An 8791-nucleotide genomic window follows, 5' to 3' on the forward strand; every position below is an offset into this window, starting at 1 on the left:
GTGGGGAAATTGGAACCCTTGTACACTATCGATGGGAATGTAAAATTGTATAGCTGCTGTGGAACTATAGATGATACAGCAATTCCACTTCTTGGTATAGTTAAAAGACTTGAAAGCACAGTCTTGAATAGATTTTGCATATCCATATTTATAGCAGCATTATTCATGATAGCCAAGAGGTGGAAACAACCCAAGTATCTATCAAAAGATAAATGGATAAGAAAAATATGGTATATACATACAATGAAATACTATTCAACTTTAAAAAGGGAGGAAATTCCAACATATATACAATATGGATGGACCTTTAGGGCACTATGCTAAGTGAAATAAGAAGTCATAAAAAGATATTTTATGATTCCACTTACACGAAATACAGTATTCAAAATCATAGAGACAGGCAGTAGAATGGGGGTTGCCAAGACTTGCAGGAAGGGGAGAATGGGGAATTATTGTTTAAAGAATATAGAGTTTCAATTTTATAAGATGAAAAGAATCCTGGAGATGAACAGTGGTGATGGTTGCACAACAATATGAGTGTGCTTAATGCCCTGAATTGCACACTTAAAAATGGTTACAATGGTAAATTTCATGTTATGTGTATTTAGCACAATAAAACATTAGAAAAAAAGATAATAAGCTATTTAAATAAAAATGTCAATAATACAGTGTATGGTTTAAACCATATGTTGAGGGATCCCTGGGTGGCTCAGTGGTTTAGTGCCTGCCTTCGGCCCAGGGCGTGATCCTGGAGCCCCGGGATTGAGTTCCACATCGGGCTTCCTGCATGGAGCCTGCTTCTCCCTCTGCCTGTGTCTCTGCCTCTCTCTCTCTCTGTCTCTCATGAATAAATAAATAAAACTTTAAAAAAAATAGAAAATAAATCATATGCACAAAAACCAAATTGCACAAAAAAATGGAAGGGAAGAAATGAAATTATCCTTCCATTTGTTGTCAACTTTTTTTTTTTAAGATTTTATTTATTTATTCATGAGAGACAGAGAGAGAGAGAGGCAGAGACACAGGCAGAGGGAGAAGCAGGCTCCATGCAAAGAGCCCGACACAGGACTCAATCCTGGGTCTCCAGGATCCCACCATGGGGTGAAGGCAACGCTAAACCACTGAGTCACCAGGGCTGCCCTGTTTTCAAGTTTTTATAAATGAAATATATTACATTTTAAAAAAATAAATTCAGTAGGTTAAAGATGTGTATCATAAAACCTAGAGCAATCACAAACAAATGAGCAAGTAACAACAGCAATAAAAATATACACAAAGAGGGACGCCTGGGTGGCTCAGTGGTTAAGCATCTGCCTTTGGCACAGGGTGTGATCCTAGAGTCCCTGGATAGAGTCCCACATTGGGCTCCCTGCAGGGAGCCTGCTTCTCCCTCTGCCTATGTCTCTGCCTCTCTGTGTGTCTCTCATGAATAAATAAATAAAATCTTTAAAAAGAATACACAACGAAGCATAGTTAATAAGCCAATAATGGAGGTAAAATTGAATCCTAAAATATATTCAGGCAATAAGAAAGAAACAAAGAACAAAAAGCAGGAGGGAGGAGAGAAAAATCAATAGCTAAGGAGTAGATTTAACCTAGTCAGATAGATAACATATTAAATGTAAATGTTTAAACATTTCAATTAAAAGGCAAAGAATATCAGACTTGATAAATAAAGCCAGACTCAACTACATGCTTTCAAGAAGAAAGTCACTTTATTTTATTTAAAAAAAATTTTCCAGTTTATGATTTTGGTTCTATTTGGGGGGGAAGGATTTTTTTTGAGCCTAATTAATGTTGACTGACATTAAAAAAAAAAAAAAGATTTTATCTATTTATTCATGAGAGACAGAGAGAGACAAAGGGAGGCAGAGGGAGAGGGAGAAGCAGGCTCCACATGGAGCAGGGAGCCCGATGTGGGACTCAATCCCAAGACCCCAGGATCTCAACCTAAGCTGAAGGCAGAGACTCAACTGACTGAGCCACCCAGGCGCCCTGACTAACATTTTTTTTTTTTTTTTTTTTTTAAAGATCTTATTTTTCGGGCAGCCCTGGTGGCGCAGCGGTTTGGCGCCACCTGCAGCCTGGGGTGTGATCCTGGAGACCCAGGATCGAGTCCCGCGTCGGGCTCCCTGTGTGGAGCCTGCTTCTCCCTCTGCCTGTGTCTCTCTCTGCCTCTCTCTCTCTGTGTCTATGAATAAATAAATAAAATCTTAAAAAAAAAAAAAGATCTTATTTTTCAGTGATCCTGGGCTTGAATTCACAATCCCAAGATCAAGAGTCCCATGCTCCACCAACAGAGCCAGCCACCTGCCCCTTGAGTGACATTTTATATAAATGTTTCCTTTGTACTATATGGAAGTCTAAATTTACAGAATAATAATGGGAACCCCCCTCCCCCACATCAACACATTACTCACATTTGCCCATGTTCCTGCCATAGTTTGAGAGCTTTACATTTTTTCATCACACTGATTTGATGCCTGTCAGCTTGGGCTTAATTCAGGGGGCACTAAGTATATAATTGGAAAAGAAAAGAATGATGGTGCTCTATTTCAAAAATTTTAAAAATTTTTTATTTATTTATTTATGATAGTTACAGAGAGAGAGAGGCAGAGACACAGGCAGAGGGAGAAGCAGGCTCCATGCACTGGGAGCCTGACGTGGGATTCGATCCCGGGTCTCCAGGATCGCGCCCTGGGCCAAAGGCAGGCGCCAAACCGCTGCACCACCCAGGGATCCCTATTTCAAATTTTTTTTTAAAAAATTTATTTATTTATTCATGAGAGACACAGAGTAAGAGGCAGAGACACAGGCAGAGGGAGAAGCAGGCTCCCTGCGGGGAGCCCAATGTGGGACTCAATCCTGGGACCCAGGGATCACGCCCTGAGCCAAAGGCAGATGCTCAACTGCTGGGCCACCCAGGTGTCCCTCAGAACTTAATTCCAAAAAAAAAAAAAAAAAACAATAAAAAAAAAAAAGAACTTAATTCCAAGATCCAAGTCAGATGAATCAATCCATCTTTCTGCTAAGGGTTTAACTCCAAGAGGCAAACTACTCTTTTGTAGCTCACCATCCAATTTGTCTGACTGTCCAAGTACTGGACACAGCCTTTGTTTTCAGATTTAGGATCAAGCTTACTTTCCTATTGTTAGGCACGACTGTATGCGTGTGAGATTGTGGATTCCGAGGCGTGCCTTTGCCAGGTAGCTAAGCCATTTAAACCAGTAAATCTCCATTCACCTAATCCTTCCACCTCTGCCTCATCTTGGCAGACACTCAGAGTTTGCACCAACTCACAGTTCTTGACCTGCCTCCTTTCTTCTTTGGGTTGCCCAGACAATTGCCAGTGGCCACTGCTTTCCAGGAGAGATGAAGATAAAGTTGGAAAAACTGAACCAGATCTAGAGCAGAGTGCCAAAACACACTTGGGAGAGGCTTCACCATGCCCGAGAAGGAAAATCACTTTAAAAATAATGACACACTTAATGGATGGGGAAAGATACCATGCAAACACTAATCATAAAAAGGCTGAAATGGCTATATTAATATCAGATCAAATAGATATTGGAATAAGGAGTATTGCCGAGGATAAAAAAATCTTACCATCATGGTAAAAGATTAAATTCATCAAGAGATCTTACAATCCAAAATGTACATGTACCTAATAGCAGAGTCTCAAAATACTAAGAGGCAAAAACTGATAGAACTGAAAGGAGGAAAGGACAAATCCACAATTACAGTTGGAGATTTGAATACTTCTCTCTCAGGGGTGCCTGACTGAGCAGTCAGAGGAACATGCGACTCTATCTCAGGGTCATGAGTTTGAGCCCCATGTTGGATGTAGAGATTACTTAAATAAATAAACTTCAAAAGAACATGAATACTTTTGTCTCGGTGAATGATAAAACATCTACAAGGCAAACCAGTAGGTACATAGAAGACAAACAACATGACCCACTACCTCAACTTATGTAATATAAACTACTGTACTCCAGAACTGCAGAATACCTATTTTTTTCATGACCATATGATAGACTGTGCTGGGTCATAAAACAAGCCCCATAAAATTTCAAATTATTGAAATCATGTAAAAAATATTCACTGTAAAACTCCCAAATCTTTGTAAATTAAACAACACACTTCTAAAGGACTAAGTTGGGGCACCTGGGTGGCTCAGTTCGTTAACTGTCTGCCTTCAGTGCATCCCCTGAGCATCCCCTGCTCAGCGGGGAGCCTGCTTCTCACTCTCCTCCCTGCTTGTGCTCTACCTCACTCTCCCTGTTGCTATCACTGTCTCTCTCTCTTAAAAAAATAAATGACTAAATCAATGAAAAATTCATGATGGAAATTAAAACTTATTTTTCCTAAATTAAAATTAAAATACAATATATCAAAGTTTGTGAGATATAGCTACAGTCTAACAGTTTTAGCTTTTATGTCTGGGTCTATGATCCATTTCAAGGTAATTTATGCGTGTGGTGTGAGATAAAGATTGAGGTTCATTTTTTTTCTATATGATGTCCACCTGTTCAAGCTTCATAACTCACCAATAAGAAAACAATCCGAGAACGTAAAACGGTATAACCACTTTGGAAAACAGTTTGGCTGGTCCTCATAAAGTTAAACATGCATTTTCACACAATCCAACAATTCCATTCCTAAATTTCTATGCAAGAGAATTGAAAATATGTCCACACAAAGATTGTGCATGAACTTTCATAATTGCTTTAGGCACCACAGCAAATTCTTGAAAAAATTCTAATGTCCATCAACAGGTGAAAAGATACACAATTTATGTTATAGTCATACTACAGAATTCCACACAGCAGTGAAACGTTGATACACACAATAACATGGATGAACTAACAAAAGTAATCTGTGGGAGCAGAAAGTAGTAGTTGCCTGGGGCTAGGAGTTGTGTTTAGCAGGAGGAGGGGACCGAGAATAAGCACAACAGAACTTTTTAGGGTAATGGATATATTTCATATCTGGAGTGTGCTGGTAGTTACATAGGAACACTGTCAAAACTTGGAGAATTGTACAATTAACATGGGTGCACTTTATCGATTATAAATTTTACTTCATAAAATTGAGTTTTCCAACAGAACTAGGAAGCATAATAAATGCATTGTGGAACGTTGTTTAGATCCCGAGTCTAACAAGCCAACTGCAAAAAAATTTATGACAATTGTGAAAACTTGAATGCTGATTGGATATTTGTATCCAATTTGGTACTGGTATTGTTAACATTAACATTTTTTGATTGGTGATAATTATGTTGTAGTTAGATTCCAGGAGAGAAAAAGACGTCCTTCTCTTTCAGAGAAGTACTTACGCAGGAATTGATAGACCATGTGAGATTTGCTTTAAAGAATTAAAGCACTGGGCAGTAGAATGGGTGTGGACGAAACAAGTTTGGCCAAATATTGATGACTATCAATAGAGGCTGGAGGACGGGCACACTGGCATTCATTACATTACGTCATTGCAATTAAAATTTCATTACTGTACTAACTTTGTTATCATCTCCACATTTGTGTATAGTACTGTACCTATCTGTACTGTGTTGACCTTGCTTGGATCCTAAGCGAGCAAACTCACAGTAAAATGATATTTAAGGGACAATTGGGGAAATTTGCATACTGGCTAGCAAAAGCTGACACTGAGGAATTTCGGGGAGAAAGGGTTTTGATGTTATCGTTCTGTGGTTGAAAGAACCACAGATAAAGATTAAGACAGAGGAGGAGAAGGAGAAACTGCAGCCATAGCAATGATCCCACCTGGCACGCAGATCTTGGTTTCTTCATTTTTCACTCAGAGGTACCAAGTGTCCTTGTAGAAATGGCTTATCCTTAAGCCTGGAACATTTTGTTGTGCCAGAAAGTAAGAAAGTGCTCAGAGATGACAAGGACATAAAAACACAGGAGCCAGCTTGAAGGGGCTCCCACTGACTCGATCTTGGACAATTTGAACACTAAAAGAAATAATGATAGCAAAGTATCACAGCCCATGGGATAAAAGAAGAGTTTGTGAAACTATGGAAACTGGAACAAACAAAATGTTTTCCTTATAGTAGAAAGCCAACCAAGAAATGTATAAGGAATGATGACAGTAGAAAAATACCATTTGGCAACTATCATTACAACACCCGAATCACGCAAAAATCAACAGGTGCCCTAATGAATGAATTGGTGACAGTTCTAGGAGTGACATAAAATGTACACTGTCTTAATGCACCTCTCCACAGGATGTTAATTATAAAAGGGAAAATAGTAATTTTGTGGTGGAGACACCTGACAGATACCACCTTAACCAAATGATCAGTGTTAACATCACCAGTAACTGGACAAATTGCCATGATGTGCTTCCTGATATGACACACTGAGACCTCAGTATCACATCTGTGCAGCAGCTGGAAGAACAGAATTGTGAACTGCAGAAGAAGGTCGACCAGAGAGAAGCCCTGAAGAAAATGAAGGATGTCTATGAGAAGACACCCCAGATGGGAGACCCTGCCAGCTTGGAGCCCCAGATCACAGAAACCCTGAACAACATTGAACAGCTGAAACTGGAAGTGCAGAAGTATGAGGCTTGGCTGGCAGAAGCCGAGAGCCGGGTCCTGAGCACCTGGGGGAACAGCCTTGGCCGCCACACCAGGCCTCCAGACCCCCCAGCCAGCGCCCCACTAGACAGCAGCAGCAGCAACAACAGTGGGTCACAGGATAACATGGAGAGCTCTGAAGAGAGCTCTACACGGAATTTGATGAGGATTTTGAGGAGGAACCGGCATTGCCCATAGGTCACTGTGTGGCCATCTACCACTTTGAAGGATCCAGTGAGGGCACCATCTCCATGGCTGAGGGTGAAGATCTCAGTCTCATGGAAGAGGACAAAGGTGACTGCTGGACCTGGGTCAGGCAGAAACAGGGAGGTGAGGGCTAGGTGCCCACCTTCTATCTCTGTGTCACGCTCAACTGAACCCTGCCACAGGTGGGAAGAAGAGGGCTGTTGGCTGCTGCTTGTGGGCCACAGGGGGCCCTAGGACCTACGCACCTTATTTCTGCCCCCCTGGCTTCAGCTGAGACCTGTGTAACCTGCTGCCCCCCCATCCCACTCTTCATCCCAAACAGATCCGCTGTGCCTTCCACCGTTGATGTACATACTCGTGTTTCAAAACTTTTCTTCCTGCCGCTGGGCTAGGGCCATTTTGTTTTATATAAAAAATTCTATTAAAAAATGCCAAAGATGTTTAGGCTGAATCTAACCATGAGGACACATAAGACAATTCAAATTGAAGGACAAAATAACTGGTTAGAAATCTTCAAGACATCAATGTCATGAAAGACCAAGAGAGGAATGGCTCCAGTTTAAAAGAGATCAAGCAGATACTGCAAGCATAATCTGGGATTTTCTTTTCCTCTTTTGTTCAGGCATTTGGTGAAATCTAAGGTATGTCTGTCGATTAGATAATGGTTTTGTATCAATATTAATATCTAGGTTTTGATAACTGTATAGTGGTTATGTAAGTGAATGTCTTTATTTTTATGAAAGCTATGAAATATTTAGGGATAAAGAGGGCATCATGCCTGCAATTTACACCCCATCAGTATGGGAAAAATAGAAAAGGATAAAAGCCAATGTGATGAAATGTTATCATTTGGGGAATCTGGAAGAAAGACAGATGGGAATTATTTGCAATTTTCTGTAAGTCTGGAATTATGTCAAAATAAAAAGTTGGAAAAAAGTTAAAAAAAAAATAAAAGCCCCAATCCTTGAAAGTAAAATCAAGCAATCCAAAACAAAACAAAAAAGAAATTTTTAGGGGCACCTGGATGGCTTAGGGGTTGAGTATCTGCCTTTGGCTCAGGGCATGATCCCAGGGTCCTGGGATTGAGTCCTGAATTGGGCTTCCTGCAGGGAGCCTGCTTCTCCCTCTGTCTATGTCTGTCTCTCTCTCTCTGTGTCTCTCATGAATAAATAAATAAATAAATAAAATCTTAAAAAAAAAAAGAAATTATTAGTGGGAATGTAAAATGGTATAGCCACTGTGGAAACCCAGTATGGTAGTTCCTCAAAAAAATTAAAATAGGAGTACCTTGCTGGCTCAGTCGGCAAAGCATGTGAATCTTGATCTACTCTTATGTACGCTTGAAATTTTCCCTTAAAAAAGTTTTAAAAATTTCTTCACTATAGACTTCATAAATTGGAATTTAGATTCTGTGAGATTGCCCCATATGTTTTACCCAGCTTTATTTATTGATGTCTTTTTTTTTTTTTAAAGATTTTATTTATTTATGAGAATGCACAGAGAGGAGAGAGAGAGAGGCAGAGACACAGGCAGAGGGAGAAGCAGGCTCCATGCACCGGGAGCCTGACGTGGGATTCGATCCCGGGTCTCCAGGATCGCGCCCTGGGCCAAAGGCAGGCGCCAAACCGCTGCGCCACCCAGGGATCCCTATTGATGTCTTTTGACCATTACTGAGTTTCACAGTTAAATGGAGAATTAGAAAACTAGAATTGTCTTTAGAGGTCTACAAAGACTTGTATGGAGATGTCAAGATACTGGGAATCTCCAGCACATAGAAATGCTACATGGCCCAAAATAGAACTTTAATGATGATGTTTAATATTAATGTAGTAGAAAAATGAGGATGATGTATAAGAGCAAGCACAGTTGCAGAATAATCTGGACCAGTAGCTTATATAATTTGAGCATGGAGCTCAATGCAGCTGATGGGTAAATTAGTTGGGCTCAAGAAGGAAGGAGAAAGTGGGAAGAGGGTCTGCA

Source organism: Canis lupus, chromosome 4 (genome assembly GCF_003254725.2).
Source record: "Canis lupus dingo isolate Sandy chromosome 4, ASM325472v2, whole genome shotgun sequence".
In the NCBI taxonomy this organism is placed as follows: domain Eukaryota; kingdom Metazoa; phylum Chordata; class Mammalia; order Carnivora; family Canidae; genus Canis; species Canis lupus.